The sequence below is a fragment of the Pipistrellus hanaki genome (genome assembly GCF_964339955.1).
Source record: "Pipistrellus hanaki genome assembly, chromosome: 6".
Taxonomy (NCBI): domain Eukaryota; kingdom Metazoa; phylum Chordata; class Mammalia; order Chiroptera; family Vespertilionidae; genus Pipistrellus; species Pipistrellus hanaki.
In genome coordinates this window covers 21,220,558-21,238,648 of record NC_140508.1, presented here as the reverse complement: position 1 = coordinate 21,238,648, position 18,091 = coordinate 21,220,558, and positions in this window count along the sequence as shown.

The window sequence follows — 18,091 nt, the reverse complement described above, 5'->3', positions numbered from 1 at the left end:
GACCATTAGAAGTATGTGAAAGCTCCCCAGCTGATTTCAGTGTAGCCTGGGTGGCGAATAGTGGTCTGAGGCAGGATCCAGCTGCCAGACATCCCACATCCTCCACTGTGAGCTCCTACAGAGTACACAGTCTGTGGCTTGGACGCCTCAGCTCCATGCAAACATTATATGTAGATAATTATGGAAGTGAAGCACTGTTCACAACATCCTCAGTGTGCTTAAAATTAAACGTGACCCCTGTGGAGTGAATGACCATGCTCCCTACATGGAGAATTAGCACATTTGGGTCAATGGCTCCCATGGACACAATCTAAGTGGTCCAGTGTGAGAGGTTTGAGAGTCTTATATTTTTATCTCATTTAAGCATCACAAACAAAAACTCTGGAAGAAATATATAGCATGTATCTGCATTATCCAGATAAAAGGACTGAGGCCCAAGCAAATTAAGTATTTAAATAATTAAAGGCTAGCCTAAATCTGTGTTTCCTGAAGCAGATCAGTATTCTATCTCCACTCTGTAGATTGCAGAACATAAGCACACTGCTTTATTAGACTTAAGGTAAGGAAGGTATGTTGGTAAGGACTTCAGCGACACCTTTTGATTTCTCAAAGAGCCCCACGCTTTGGCCCAGCTGATTTTATTTCATGTTTTAAATACGTTTATATTTGTTTCAAAGAAGAAGGGAGAGGGAGAAGGAGATAGAAACATCAATGATGAAAGAGAATCACTGATCATCTGTCTCCTAAATATCCCACACTGGGAATGGAGCCTGCACTCCGGCATGTGCCCTGACTGGGAATCAAACTGTGATCTCCTGGTTCATAGGTTGATGCTCATCCACTGAACCATGCCAGCTGGGCTGGCCCAACTGATTTTAAAGATGGGCAATCTGAGTTATGCCCCTGCCTGGAATAATGATCCACCAGATTGGCCTCAGACCTGCAGAGGCCCATCTGTGAAGATAGTTATGGTGTGACTACCAAGGTCCCAACATATGTTTAAAGGAGTACAAATACAATAAAAGCAATGCATTGTAAAATGCAGATTTAGCTCAGGACACAGGTAGAGAAATGGATATTGGATTTGGAGCATTCCTTGGGCAAATTTAAAAAGACTTCAGGCTCTATTCTCATGCTTTAAAGTTGGTGATAGTGATGCTCCTTCATTAATGCACTTTTAGAAAGTTGTTCCAGGTCTACAGTTATAACTCCTCATATTCCTATCTGCTGGAAACTGGAGCCTAAGCTCTAGTGAAATTTTCTTATGTAGTTGAACTTCTACATGAAAAGCACTATTTTCTTCCATTATTGTTATACTAATAGCCCTGCGCACAAATCCATGCATGAGTAACTTGCTGCTGCTTGCCTTAGCTGGCCACTTGCTCACCTCCACTGGTAGCTCTCCACTTCTGGTAGCTCTCTGCTGATCTTAGCTCACTGCCCCACCCTCATGGAGTTCCCCCTACCCTCCTCATAGCTTGCTGCCCTGCCCCTCCTGTGATCCAGTCATTACACTACAGGTAATTATGCTGCCAGATGTAATGAATAATTAGCATATTCCTCTCTTATTACATAGGCTCCTCCTTATGTCCTCTAGGAAATTATCCATAAATAATATTGAATAGTCAGATAACCTTAAGGACACCAAAGGAAAAGTCTAGTGGCTAGATTCTGCTGGCACAGAAAACATCCAGGGGATACAGGCATGGCAAGGTTCCTATTGCACACATCTCTGTTCTGGCATATTGGCGTGTTTGTAAAACAAACCACTGCAAAAGGATTGATCAATGAAGCAATCAAGTTCAGGGCTCATAGTGAAGGCCAAGTGTAACCAATCCTCACAAGCATGTTAGTGCAGATGGGGATCACAACATGGAGGTGTCACTTGCAATCAGACTTCAGCAAAGCTATTCTGTGTGTTTCTGAGTCTCCAAAGGGGTTTCAGAAGTCCCTGTTGTTCTTCTGCCAGGTTTCACTTCCCTCTCACACTGAGCCACTAAATATTATTTCTCTGCAATCTCAATCTGCATAGTAGAGACGTCCTCAAGTTGGGCTGCTTGTATCCCAGTGTGTTCCAGTACTTTAATCTCTGTATCTAGAATACAGTCATTCATGGTTCTCTCTGAAACACACTAAATTGGAGTCCCTACCATCACATTTATCTACAATGTCTACTCTCCTATAACATCATCTAAGACTAGAGGCTTGGTGCACAAAATTTGTGCAAGGGGGGCGGGGGGGGAGATGCTCAGCCTGGCCTGCATCCTCTTGCAATCCAGGACTCCTTGGGGGAATATCTGACCTAAACCAGCAGTTTGACATCTCTCGCTCAATCTGGGACTGCTGGCTCCTAACTGCTTGCCTGCCTGCCTGCTGTAAAAGGAGCCTTAAATAAAAATGGAATTCCCTCCATTTATTTCTTTGTTTCTATGGCCAAATACTTTCTACTTGTATAGTTCTTTGTGTTCATTTAGCTGTGCCCACTGCTTGAGTCCCAAAGGTTTGGGCATTTTTGGTGAGCAGGTGGGAGAGTGAGAGTGACATTTACCTAACCACTTGTCTGCCTGCCTGATCATCCCTAATCACTCACCTGCCTGCCTGATTGCCCCTAACCCCTCTGCCTGCCTGCCTGATAACCCCTATCTGCTAACCTACCTACCTGATTGCCCCTAACTGCCTCTGCTTCAGCCCCCACCACTGCCACTTCATCTGGATGGACATCCAGAATGATGTCCAGAAGGTTCTTCAGCTCTCTGTTATAATTATCATATTACCCTTTCATCATTATTATAGTTTTCTTCCAAGAGACTCCAAGTATGTAAATGTCACTCTCACTCTCCCACCTGCTCACCAATAATGCCCAAACCTTTGGGACTTAAGCAGTGGGCACAGCTAGATGAAAACAACAAACTATACAAGTAGAAAGTATTTGGCCATAGAAACAAAGAAATTAATGGAGGGAATTTCATTTTTATTTAAGGCTCCTTTTTCAAAGCCAAAAAGCACATGTTTAGGCTGACAAATGGTGGGGTATGAATTGCATTTGGCATTTGAAATGTAGCCCAACATTTTCAGAACAATAGGAATCTACCATGTGGTCTTGTTAAAGATGTTACTGAGATCAGAATAAACTCACCAAATAGGAAAACCCAAATCAAATTATTATTCAAGTAAACAAATTGAAAACAAAGGCATTCCCAGATGCTTTTGACAAGGGGCAAATGTATTACTAAATCAAACATTTCATAAATAAATTAGCAAAATGCATTATGAAACACTAACATTAATGATACACACCAGATTGCCAAATTCCTTAATCAAATCTTTTCAATCCAGACCCTTATATTGTGAAAGGGCCAGTTCTTACAGACAGCTCATAACACAGAGCAAGACTCTCCAATGATGTTTCTGCCATCACCAAATGTTTTCTTCTGATCTGTCTCCAGGCCTGACATTTTTGCAAATTAAACTGGATTACATTATCCATGATGGCTTAAATTCAATTATCTAAATAACTAACCAGCCAGATTCAGGACTAAATTACCCACCTGCTGCCTGAACTTCTTTGGTTTGACAACATGCTGGTTTTATTTGTATTTTAGAAAGTAAAAGCAGACCTGGATTTCTCCTAATCTGCTGGAGGAAAAGGTTCTTTGTAAGAAACCTAGACATTGTCTTTCATTTGGAAAGTATGGTCAAATCTTCACTGCAAAAGATCCAGTAATAGCGAAGTGTTCAGAGGCAAGGACTGGGCTGGCATCTCCCCTCTCCTCCTCTCCTCCTATGTCGTTACCCTGGTCTGCCTTCTTGGCCATTCACCTTTGCATAACCGCAAACAAAACCAGAATAGCAATCTTTGCTTTTGTGCAGATCAAAGGGAAGTTAGGTTTTCTTTATGAAAATACTGGCATATTTCCTCTTCATAAAAGACTTCAGAAGTTTATATTTTCTCTAACAGTGTATATACATGCATGTTTCCCTTCACACACATCAAACTTCATGTTAAACATCATTTTACATCTTTTCAGGTTTCAGGGCCCTTTATACACATAGTTTTAAACCTGAATTAGGGAGTTAGAACAGTTTTAAGATATAAACAAAAAATCATAAGATTAAAACCTGCCAAAATATGTGTATACATACACACCTATACTCAGGTGTGTAGATACATACATAGAGACTTATACATATGTATGCATGTATAAATGTGTGTACATACACATATATACATACACAATAAAACAAATAATCTACTTTTTCTCCCCCAAAGTTCAAAACATTATTTTTATTATATTATTTATTCTAAATAGGTCTTTGTAGGGTACATATAAAACATATAAGTAATATAAGACTATAATAGTCTAATTTGCCAGATTGCAATCACTAGACCTAAGAATAAGTCTTTCAGTCTCATCAGAACAACTATAGCCAGCCACTCTGGCCTACGGCAGTACTGACCAGAAATGGGCCATCACTCTGCTTTACACAGAGCTTATGCTCTTAGAGTCTAAGGAGACAGCCTATACTGTGCACTTGACTCTAAAGGAGACTCAATCTTGGCTAAGACATCTCCATTTTAGAATATCTCCTGTGGCCTTTCCAAAGTGGACTTAGGGAAAAGCCTTGAGAATAACAAAGCAGCTGAAACCGGATTGGCTCAGTGGTAGAGTGTCAGTCTGCGGACTGAAAGGTCCCAGGTTCAATTCCGGTCAGGGGCATGTAGGTTGTTTGGGGCACATCCCCGGTAGGGGGTGTGCAAGAGGCAGCTGGTCGATGTTTCTCTCTCATTGACATTTCTAGCTCTCTAGCTCTCTCCCTTCCTCTCTGTAAAAAATCAATAAAATATATTTTTAAAAAAAGAATAACAAAGCAAAGAGGGTGCTAAGCTAACTGTTGGCTTCCTAATAAACATTTTCTTCCCCTAAGATGGCATATGTTTCCACGTTGCAAAACTGCTAGCTCTTTCTGTCTGGAGATGGAGTGGCAGATTTGAGCCCGGTAGTTATACTGTGCACACTGGGATGGAAAGCTAAGTGAGATGGTATTTTTATACCAGAAATTCTTCTGTCTAATATGCTAAGAAAATGGAGTTGTTTTAATAAACTCAGAATCCTGGGAAATTTAATATATTTTATTGATTTTATTTTTGCCCCCCTCCCTCCCATACATGTTCTCCCTCCCCAGAGTTTTATGTCCATTGGTTGTACTTATATGCATGTATACAAGTCCTTCGGTTGATCTATTATCTCCCCCAGATCTCCCTCCCCTCCCCACTGTAATTTGACAGTCTGCTTGTTGCTTTACTGTATCTATATCTATCTTTTGGTTCATCAGTTTATAATGTTCTTTATTATCCATAAATGAGTGAGATCATGTGGTGTTTCTCTTTCATTGATTGGCTTATTTCACTGAGCATGATGTTCTCCAATTCCATCCAGGTTGCTGCAAATGATGAGAATTCCTTCTTTTTTATGGCAGCATAGTATTTCATTGTGTAGATGTACCAAAGTTTTTGGATCCAATCATCTGCTGACAGGCACCTAGGCTGTTTCCAAATTCTGGCTATTGTAGATTGTGCTGCTATGAACATAGGGGTGCATATATCCTTTCTGATTGCTGTTTCTAGTTTCTTGGGATATATTCCTAGAAGTGGGATTACTGGGTCAAATGGGAGTTCCATTTTCAGTTTTTTGAGGAAACTCCACACTGTTCTCCACAGTGGTTGCACGAGTGTGCATTCCCACCAGCAGTGCACGAGGGTTCCTTTTTCTCCGCAACCTCGCCAACACTTGTCGTTTGTTGATTTGTTGATGTTGGCCATTCTGACAGGTGTGAGATGGTACCGCATTGTTGTTTTGATGTGCATCTCTTGGATATTAAGTGACTTTGAGAATTTTTCATGTGCCTTTTGGCCTTCCTTCTGTCTTCTTTTGAAAATATTCTATTTAGGTCCATTGCCCATTTTTTAATTGGATCATTCATCTTCCTTTTATTTAGTTGTATAAGCTGTCTGTAGATGTTGGAGCATTTAATCCATTTACATTTAAGGTTATTATTGATAGGTACTCATTTGACGCCATTTTTATTCTATACCCGTGTTCCTTCTTCCCTTTCTATTTCTTTATTTTTACAGTAGAACCTTTAGCATTTCTTGCATTGCTGGTTTGGTGGAGATAAATTCCTTCAGTCTTTTTTTGTCTGTGAAGCTCCTGATTTCCCCTTCAATTTTGATTGATAGTTTTGCTGGGTATAGTATTCTTGGATTCAGACCCTTCCTTTGCATGACTTTGTATATTTCATCCCATTCCCTTCTGGCCTGATAAGTTTCTGTTGAGAAATCAGTTGCTAGTCTGATGGGGGTTCCTTTGTATGTAACTTTCTGTCTCTCTCTGGCTGCTTTTAAGATTCTTATTTTGTCATTGGTGTTCAACAATTTAATTATAATTTGCCTTGGCGTCGGTCTTCTGGGATTCATTTTGCTTGGGACTCTGCTAGCATCTTGGATTTGTGTGGGTTTTTTCTTCTCTATCTCAGGAAAGTTTTCTGTCATAATTTCTTGAAATACTTTTTCCATGTCTACCTCAGTTTCCTTTCCTTCTGGAACCCCTATTATTGAAATATCATTTTGTTTTGTATTGTACCAAAGCTCCCATAGGCTCTCCTCCTGCTTTTTAATTTTTTTTTTTTTCTCGAAGCAGTTCTAATTGGGTATTTTTTCCATCTTGTCTTCTAGCTCACTGAAGCAGTCCTTTGCTTCATCTAGTCTACTCTTGATGCTTTCTATTGAGTTCTTCATGGTAGCGATGTCATTTTTCATTTCTTCTTGGTTCTTCTTCAATTCCTCTTGGTTCTTCTACAATTCTTCATGGTTCTTCCTCATTTCTTCTTGGTTATTGTCAAATTTCTCTTCCATTCTTTTTAGCCATCCTATGATCATTACTCTGAATTCTTGCTCTGGTAGGTTGCTTGCCTCTAACTCGTTTACTTCCTTTTCTGGTGATACCTGCTTTTCTTTCATGTGCGGGCTATTTCTTTAACTCCCCATGGTCTCTCTTTTCAGGATGTCTGGTTATGTGGTGTTCCTTTTCCTGCGTTGATTTAAAGGCACAAAATACAACACTACCAGGTACAACACAAGAGGCACTTAACAGGAATGTATTTATGATATTAATAACCTCTAATAAAGGTGACCACTAGAGAAAGGCAAATTAGGGGATAGGAGAGAAGGAAGAAAGGTAAAAATAAAATAAAGAAAAATTAAAATAAATAAATAAATAAATAAAAGAGGGATAAAGTGATAGAAAAAGAAGGGAAAAAAAGTAATGACAAAATGAAGTTGGAAAACAGGGAAAAAAGAAGAGAGAGAGAGAGAGAGAGAGAGAGAGAGAGAGAGAGAGAGAGAGAGAGAGAGAAGAAGCAGACTAAGAGAGAAATGGGAAACAAACTATATATATATGTGGCACTTTTTATGTCCATGAATTTATAATGAACATAGCTGTTGAAAATCAGTCCTATTCACAGAAATAGCTTAGTACATAATGCTGGTGGCATTTTAGAAACTGTTATCAAAATTATTTTATCATAAAAACTTAAGAGCCTGGCTGGTGTGGTTTATTAGTTGAGCATCAACCTATGAACCAGGAGGTCATGGTTCAATTCCTGGTCAGGGCACATGCCCAGGTTTGCAGGCTCAATCTCCAGCAGGGGTCATGCAAGAAGTAGCCAATCTATGATTCTCTCTCATCATTGAACATTATCTCTTTCTCCATCTCCATTCCTTTCTAAAATCAATAAAATATATGTTTTAAGAAGCCTTTAGTGAAGTAAAGGAACCTAAATTTCCTAGCATCACTCCCTGTTCTCAACAGGCTAAGAAAGTTTCACAGCTGTCAGCTAATGCTTTCTTATCATGCACTTTGGTGAGGTCAGCTGGGCCATCTTTTCCTTCAGAAGGAAACTTGATACAGAAAATGGTTTGTTTAATTCATTTGTAGTGAATTCTGGTTTTTAGCTCAAATCTCCCAGTCCATAGTCATTTTCACATCATTTTATTCCCAGCACACACACACACACACACACACACACACACACACACATTGAATAAGAGGACCAGGGTCAACTTGTGTTTTAAAATTTTTTTGCCTCTTTCATATTTTAGGAGCATTGCTTCAACTTGCCTCCCTCTTTTCATGTTGGGTTCTCTTAGACCAGTGGTCAGCAAGCTGCGGCTTGAGAGCCACATGCGGCTCTTTGGCCTTATAAGTGTGGCTCTTCCACAAAATACCATGTGTGGGTGCACATATACAGTGTGATTGAAACTTCATGGCCCATGTGCAGAAGTCGGTTTTCAGCTCTCAAAAGAAATTTCAGTCATTGTATTGTTGACATTTGGCTCTGTTGACTAATGAGTTTGCTAACCACTGTCTTAGACAACATACCCTGAAAGAAGGATTTGAGTGCAAATAGTTTGTTGATGGGTGGGAAGGGGTAACCTTGGGAATCTCTGGGGGAAGTGGATAATGATATAAATTGAAAGGCAGCCAGCATAGGGTATTCTGATGAGCAGATTACCACTGTGGACAATGGGTGCTTAATCCCAATGTTGAGCCTTAGGAGGCTATCTAGAACACATCTCCTAGAAGTTTAAAGAGTTGAGATATTTACCCACCTACTTATTTTGTTATTATCGAATCCAGTCTGCTCCAAATAAACTCCTCTGCACTTGTGGCCTACCCTATACACTGACCAAGACCACTCCCACAACCAGCAAATACCATCTGATTTTTTTCAGGTGCTAGCCATGGAAAGTCATTCATCAGAGCATACACAGGAATGGTGAGTGGCAAGCAAATGTAATCAGGGCCCTGACCATGTCGTCTTCATGCTATATATAATTATCCTCAATTCTAGACTCTCCCAAGTGGCCTTTCTATTACTTGTCTTCTCTGTCCGAACAGGCCACTTAGCAATGGACCCCTGGAAGCTTTCTCTAGAACACATGTGTCAAACACAAGGCCCGCGGGCCAAATCCAGCCCGCCAGGCCTTGCAATGTGGCCCGCACCGTGCTGTCATCACTGCACTCCACTGTCAGTTTATGACACTGTCAGTTTATGACTGTTCAGTAAACCATTCGGCCTGCGATTTAGGCTGGATTTTAGATTTTGGCCCCTTCTCTGATTGAGTTCGACACCCCTACTCTAGAAGATCCTACCTGTGAGTTATCTGCACACAGTCCTGACTAGGACCAACACTGGAAAAGAAAAGAGGGGCAGATACAGATGGGCACCAATGAGAGTATACAGTATACAGAATAGCTAAGAGCATGGATGCTGCCTAGGCAGTGTCACTAAGTGGTTAAGTGTCAACCTATAAATTAGGAGGTTACCGCTCAGTTGCTGATCAGAGCACATGCAAGGTTTCAGGCTGGATTCCCGGTGTGGAGGACATACAAGAGGCAGCCCATCAATGATTCTCTCTCATCATTCATGTTTTTTATCTCTCCCTTTCCTTCCCTCTCTGAAATCATATACCTATAATTTATATATATAAATTTATAATTTATATATAAATGTGTGTGTGTGTGTGTGTATACACACACACACACACACACACACACACACACACACACTCAGTGGCCAGATTATTATGTATTCATAGATCATAATAATCTGGCCACTCAGTGTATATATCTTTTTTTTTTTTAAGAGCATGGATGCTGATGATCCATAGCCTAAGACTGGAGTTCAGATTAGATCTATTTCTTACTTTGAATTTACTTCAGCACTGGATCATAATATTTTCTATGAGCTAACCTTGTCAGCCAGATTTCTAAAAGATCCCCCAAAAAGCAGCACCAAGGATGTGACATATTAATATTAGATTTGTACAAACCTCAAACAAACTCAGCAAGAGAAGCTTGTTCTTGAAGAACCTAGCCATGCGGTAAGAATTGTTTGTTTGTTGTTTTTTTTTCTGGAAGAGCCTGTAGATCTTATGGGAGGGATCTGTAAAGAATAAGCTAAGTTCTGGCAAACTAAGAGCAATGGCAGAGACTTCCACAATTGTTATAATCACACAGAACCCTTGCCAGGAAGGAGAGCCATGTGGAATTGATTGGATATCAGTAAGACCCAGAAGATTTTAACTTAAAGACAATTTAATTATGAAAAGAAAAGGAACAGACTATGAAAGGAAAAAAATATGGTGGAGGATGTATATAAAAGAAAATTCTTGTGTATGTGTGTCTGTGAAAAGAGACAATGAGAAAAAAAGATATAGAAAGGTAGTAACTCAGTGGGAAGGAGGATGAATGAGAGAGAAAATAAAAGAGGGGGGAAGGAGAGAAACAATTTGTCAGTTGAGAGTAAATAATTCTGGTTGATTCTAATTTTTAAAAGCCATTGGAATAATAGTTCTTAACACAGGAGAAAAATAATTAAATAAGCAGGCCTCAGGGGAGTAGCAGGAGGAAATGGACCATCTCTTCAGGTGTCTGCCCTTGGTACTCATCATTTTTGAGTGATATCCCCCTAAAACTCAAATTCCCAGGAGAAAGATTCTGGCCTATTTTGGATCACATGGCCTACTTTTTATTAAGGGGTAGAGGACAGTTCTTGATTGATTGACAGACCATGTAGAATGCGGGTGGGTAGGAGGGAGGGAGTCTCCATGATGGCACCAAAACAAAGAACAAGAGATGCTAGAGAGGTGCAAGTATCAACTGTCTACTACCAGCAGAGAACCCAAAAGAAAGGAAGGTGATGGGGCTCAAAGGGAAATAGGAGGACCAGTTACAAACCTGAGAAAGATTAGGAAACAGGAAGGGGAAGAGATGGATGGAGATTAAAAAAAAATGGTAGGAATGTGAGAAAATAATAGAGAAGAGAGAAGCTAAATTTAAAAAAAAAAAAAAAAAAAAAAAAAGAAGAAGAAGAAGAAGAAAAGAAATCCAGCTTTCACATAAGTAGAATCAGACAAGGAGAAAGAAGAGAAGAAAGCAAGATGAAGATGAGATGATGGCAAGGAATCATGTAGGGCTGACTCACTCGTGACTCCATGACTCTATGATGATGTTATTATAGATATTCTACTTCCTATACTGTGAAGTGGATGGCAAGTAGGAGAGGTCCCAGGCCACTTCAAGAGAATGTGATTTGATATCCACTCCATTTGTCATGGACACCCACTATTTGGTTTTTATGATTGGGATTGTCCCAGGACTCTACTGCTGGGACAATAAACAACAAACTACCCCAAAACTTAGTAGAGCTTGAAACCACTTATCTCTTATGGTTCTTGATTTGACTGGACTTGCTGAGTAGTTTTTATAGGATGTGTCACATGCAATTCAGTTCGGCATCAGCTGGGGCTGCAGTTTTCTGAAGGCTCACCTGGGCTGGAATGTTCAAGTTGATGCAGTAACAGGACTGGCAGCTAATACTGCAGCTCAGCTGAGGTTATCAATTGAAATACTTCCATGTGGCTTGGGAGTTCAACAGCACAGAAATTGGGTTATCAAAGGGAATCCCTCAAGAGTGAACATTCCAAAAGGCAGAAAGAGGAAGCCGTCAATCAAGTTAAGTCTGAAATTGCCACAGCATCATGTCTCTCCTGGTCAGAGTAGACACAATAGAATGGCAGCGATGATCCAGTTCCAATCCCTGCTAAGGCTCAGACATGCCATGGGTCCCCTGGTCCTGTTTATTGAGCTCTCCCCACTTTCATTACTACAAATATGGCAGAGATTTCTGTTTTTATAATTCCTATTTGTATTCTTTCAATAGATCTTTTACTTGAGGCTTATGGAGTTCTTTAAATCCCAAAATATCCTACTGGCAAATATAATTATTACAACATAATGGCCACCACTAAAGAGCGCTTACTATATTCCAGGCATTCACTGACTCATAAACCTTACAACAATTTGAAATAATTTAGAGAAGGAAATGAGTGGTTAGAGAATTCCAATACTAGGGAATTGATTGGATAAATTATTCAAATTCAAGTAAAAATGGCCAAACTGCATTTAAAACTCTATCACTTATAAATCCCAAATCAGTCTGGTTCTCCAACACCATTTTGTTGTGGCTTGGGGACTTTCTTTTTTTTTTTTTTTTTTTTTTTTGAGAAATACATAGCATCTTCAGCACCCATCACAGCAGGACAGGGAATTAGGTCCTACATTATCATTAGGATCACAGTTTTGCACTTGGTTCCAAGTTAGAAGTCACTAGCTGGTTTCCCAGAGGATTTCCAAAGGCCAGTGCTCAGGAGAGTTTGCCTCCCAATTCCTTCTTGTCTGGCAGAGTAAGAAGAGGACTGCTGAGCAGGACAACACTGAGGAAGGCCAGCTGTGGATTCTTAAAGGAAACTAGACAAAAGATTGCAAAGAAAAGCCGTATGGAAACACAAAAACCAATCCACACCAAAGCTCCTCTCTCTCATAGGCCATCCAAACACCTATTTACCCAACTGTGCTTCTTTGTATGCACACACACTGTAGATACATCTTTTACAATAGTGCCATCTGTTTACCATAGTTATGGTGCTGCCAGCATTTCTATAAAAATGATAGTAAATCTTTATTTTCTGAGGTTCAGAAATGCCCTATAAAAACTGGGTCTCGGCTGAAACTCATTCCCAATAGGTTCTAGCCCAGACACTAATAGAATTTGTTGGCAAATTAAACAAATATCAATTTACGTGGCAGGCCAAAAAAGTCCAAAGTTTACTATTTCTGGAGGCAATATAAATTCATGAAGGAGAAAAAAACAAAATTCCCATATAAACAAGATTAATAAGTTTTAATATGCCTGTAGTTGGCCATTGCTTTGATTAATTTAAAATGTTAAAAAGTCAGAGTAGTACTGTACAATCTACAGATATTTCCTGATTGCATTTGCTAGAGATCTTTTGATAACTGGCAGCAGAGATGGCTAATGGTTGCCTCAGGCAAGAAGAAAATTCATTAGAAGGTTTAGCAGGCTCTCACAGGATTGCAGGAGGAAGGGAAGGGGGCGCTGAAGAAGCAGAGCTGAAATGGATGGAAACAGATCCAAACAGCTTTAGTTAACAGGAACAGCTTGTTAGTACCATGTCTAGATAAAGGCACTCTAACCCTTTCATCATTCTCTGCATGTTTCTAGTCTAGATTAAAAAATGCTAGGGAAAGGTTTGGTTAGCTAAGCCTTATATGGCTGTCCTGTGGTTAGCTAAGCCTAGCATATGGCTGCCTCTTAGTTTGTACTGTTCTTGTTCCTTAGGGTTACCACAGTGCTAGGGGGAAGCATCCAGCACCTCATTTTTAACTGCAAAAAAGGAAGAAAGAAAGGAAGGAAAGAAAAGTGGAAGGAAGGAAGGAAGGAAGGAAGGAAGGAAGGAAGGAAGGAAGGAAGAAAAGAGGGGGAGAAAAACACATGAATGTCCAATACTCAGAGATAGGTTAGATAAACTACATTACAAATACAGGAATACTATACAATGAAAAGTTACAGGAAAAATATTAAATGACTTTCAATATAATAGCAAAGTAGTTTACCAAATAGGAGGTTCAATGTAAACCAATTTTAGGAAGGAAAGAAGGGAGGGAATGAGAGAGGGATGAATAAATAAGAACCCATGTATGCATGAACAATTTTTGATGGAGTTTCAAGTTCTGTTTAGTTTCCTATTTTAGCTTATCTCTGCTATTTAAATTTTTGCTTTTGAAAGGATGATTAAAGAAAATGCACTTTTCAGGTTTTAAAACTTCCTCTTATCTCTACTCCCATATTCATTATAACATTATTCACAATAGCCAAGACATGGAACAAACCTAAATTTCAGTCATAATGCCCTTATTTAACTTAACATATACACATATATCCACACATACATATACACAGACATGTACATGTATATATACATACATTAATTACAAAAATGCAATATTATTCAGCCATCAAAAGAAGAAAATCCTACCATTTGTGACAACATGGATGGGCCTCAAGAGCATTACATTAGGTGAAGTAAGTCAGGCAAAGACAGACATGTAAAATCTAAAAAATACAATAAAACTCATAGATAGAACAGATTTGTGGTTGCCAGAGGCAGGGGAGGGGTAGGAAATGGGTGAAGGTGGTCACAAGATAAGCAGGTCTAGTCACAAGATAAGCAGGCCTTGGGAATACAATTAAAAACTACACACAAAGAAACCTGACTCAGGTAGATACAACAAATAGTATTACTGTCCCATTACATAGGTGGAGAAGTTGAGGCTCAGAGTGGAGTCACATTCTCAGGCAGAATCACAAAGCAGAAATAAGGAAACTAAAGCCTTAAGTCTTAACTCTGTTTTCCTCTTTCTCCTGGGAAGGCTGGAGTCACCTGGATGTGACCTGTGACAAAGGGATTGAAACCAGCAGTCAACCCCCCTCCTGTGAATCAGCCCTCCTCCCTGTTTTCTTTAGTTTTGAGAGCTGCCTCTGAAGCATGTTGAGCTTGGGCTTTTTCTCCCTTTTGCGAGACAGGATCATTACCGTGGTATTGGAAATCCTGCATGCTGTATTGGGACTGCTGAAGGTAATCTTTCACGTGCCATTTTGAAATTATCTGTGTCTGAAAGGTCACTACCGCTAGCCAAATGGCATTGATTTCCAGGCATTTTACAGATGTACATGACAACTCCTGATAGGGGATTTCATGGATTGAGGAGCCGAGCCAATGGGATGTGAGTGGTAAGTATCTCCTCTTAGCAGAGTCATTACACGAGAAAATAGACCTAGAGGTGCGCATCACTGGCAGATTTGAAATGGAGCCATGCTTTCCTCAGATGACAATTGCCTTTGCAACATCCTCACAGCCCAGCTGCCCCAGGCCCACAGTTTAGGGGCTGGCATTTGGCTGACCAACACCATGATGCCCACAAGCTCCTGTTTGCAGCTCCTTTCTCCCCACACCCAAGTGGCTGATGTTCAGTAATAGGGACTCAAACCAGGTTTAGTGGTCTGTGGGGGTGGGGCTGAGGCACAGGGTCCACAGATGCTGCTTTTCACTGTGGATTCTAAAAGCTCTTATAAAGAGCAATTGGGTTCCGTTGAAATGCTTTTAACTTGAGGTACTTCTGCCAGTGCTGAGAGTTTGTGGTGATTCTGATTGTAGGAAGGCAGTTGAGCCATGACCTACCATTTCCTAGCATCAAATGCAATGCCATAAAGAACGCAAGGAGTCTGTCTCATGCCACCCCATGTGCTTTTGCATGAGGGTCAGCCCTCATACCCCACAATCAAGCATTTGAGAGCTTCAGATCAGGCTGTGTGTGAGGACACAGCAGACTTGCATGCCAGGGAAGAAACCAGATTGAAAGCCAAAGCAAGTTAGTTTGCTAATCCCCCAGACCAAACATGATGCCAAATTAACCCAAAGAAATCTGTATTTCAGTAGGGATGACTCCTGCCAACTGTGTGAGTTTCTATGGCTGGCTCTTTTACTAGGTATTTTGGAAAAGATTTTGAATGTTTCTCTTGTAGTGCCAAGTTTTTTATAGGAAAAATAAAAAAGGAAGATGGATGTAGGGTTAGACCTGAGTCCCTAAGGAGGGGAGTGCTCCATAGTGTGGGAGTGGGACTCAGCACAGGGATGCTGGCAGCTGTCCCTTTAGCACTCTCTTTCTGGAGCCACAAACTTCAGTCAGTCCTCACCCAACTCTCCTGTGCTCCATCCTCCCTCCACTGAAGCCCAGGGTGAGTGGCTGTGAGGGAGATTTTATGCACTGGCCCTTTAAGAGGGCACTTGTATCTCTAGCAGACTTCTGTCTCTCCTTGGAGAACAGAATTCCTGCTGATTTTTATAGTCAGATGATACTTCTCAACTCTGGAGCTCAAGGCTAGGTTGAAACCCCACAATTCTCAGAGGGAACCCTGCAGCCGCGTTATTACACAGAATTCTCAACCGCTGTACATGGGTGTGGGGCCTGCCTTTTCTCAACCGCTTTTCTTTGCCCTTCTCTCCAGTCTCAAAGTGGCTTCTTCTGTTAATCCTTGGTTATAAGGCTTTTGTTCAGCTAGTCTTCAGTTGGTTATGCAGGTTGATTGTTCCTATTTTAATTATAATTCCAGCCGAGACCGGTTTGGCTCAATGGATAGAGCGTCGGCTTGGGGACTGAAGGGTCCCGGGTTCGATTCCGGTCAAGGGCATGTACCTTGGTTGCGGGCATATCCTCAGTGGGGGGTGTGCAAGAGGCGGCTGATCGATGACTCTCTCATCGATGTTTCTAGCTCTCTAGCTCTCTCTCCCTTCCTCTCTGTACAAAATCAATAATATATATATATTTTTAATTATAATTCCATTTAGTCTTGGGAGGAAGTGAATGCCCCTCCCAGCTTATTCTCTGCCATCATGGAACCTCGCTGTGCTTGTTCATTCTTGCATTTTTTAATTCTTATGTTTTAATTTCTAATAAGTGTTGATAGAAATAACCCACATAAACAAAAGCTTTTTAAGATCCTCAGCAAGCTTTAAGAGTGTTAGAGAACCACTGATAGAGTTTCTTTGCATCTCTGCCTCCTAATAGGTCAACAGAGTGTTATGACAGTGAATTCATATACACGGCTTTGGGTGCAACACACCAAAATCTATCCCTCCCTATTCAAATGGAGGCATTGGCCTCGCTTGATCTGAGCACTTTACTTTCCCCTTTATGAGAATGAGTTTCCTGCCTGCTTAGAAACACCCAATGCACCCTCTCTGCAATGCCAGAAGCTTGACAGTCTCTGATTGAGAGCTCCAGGACCTGCTTTTTAGATCCAATTTCCTGCCTCAACCTCCCACTTCTGACTTCTTAGTGTGTCATCTCTGTAGATATTAGGTGCACCATACCTTATTCAAGTGTATCTGGTAGACACCACAAAATGATACCATACCCCTGTAAGATGAAGACAAGGTCTTTTGAAAAGAAAGAGATCAGCCAAAACCGTTTTTGGCTCAGTGGATAGAGTGTCAGCCTGCTGACTGAAGGGTCCCAGGTTCGATTCCGGTCAAGGGCATGTACCTTGGTTGCAGGCACATCCCCAGTAGGGGGTGTGCAAGAGGCAGCTGATCGATGTTTCTCTCTCATTGATGTTTTTAACTCTCTATCCCTCTCTCTTCCTCTCTGTAAAAAAAAATCAATTAAAAATATTTTTTAAAGAAAAGAAAAGAAAGAGGTCAATTTTTCCATTAATGGAAGGTTCTCTGACAGCACCCAGAGCTTGAGGGAGAAAGCCCCCAGGAGTGTCTCTGGGTCTCCCTCTTGGACCAAAATCATGAGGCGTGTAGGTAGATTTGTGGTGACTCTTGGAAGTAGAGGAAAGATGGCTCCTAGCACCTAGAGACCAAGACCCTTGCATAAAGGACCCCCTTGACAGGTTTCTTTATACTTGTTAATCCCCAAGTCTCCTATATTATTAAGTTTTCATTTGTTCTTCAGAAAAATACGACTCCCTTATTTTCCATTCTGTCACATCTCTGATCCTGGCACGTCCACTTCCCCAATGAGAGGTTGGCTTTGGCATCCTATGTCAGATGAAAAAGTTTGGTGGCAGGAAAATCTACCAGAGACAGTAGGGATATAGAGGAAGTTTAAACTAGACAGATATTTCTCAAGTAAGGATATCAGAATTAAATAGAGGTTGGGAGGGATGGAAAGGAAGGGTATTAAGGATAACTCCAAGGACTCTGTCTTGGAATACTGATGTAGAGAGGTCATTCATTGAGACGGAGTAGTGGGAAGTGAACTGAATTGGACGAGGAAAGTAGTTATAAATTCTGGTATAAAGCTTAAGGTGAAGGTCACAAAATGGCAGTTGAATATAGTTATGCCTCTGAGACATTTCTGAAGCAAGCAGAGTAGGGCTTGCAGCTGGAACAATGACACTGGCAGAAAGCAGTATGCTTTTTCTCTAGACTCCCTGTTGGTTCTTATTGTCAACTCTCCTGATAATTCTGGTCCCTGACTCAATTTCCCCATTGGCCTTCTGCTTTTATAACCATAAACTTGGTTCTCTTCTTCTACTCCTGAAATTATCCCTCTTTTTTGACTATGCCCTCCTCAATCCACCTAGAATGCTTTAAACA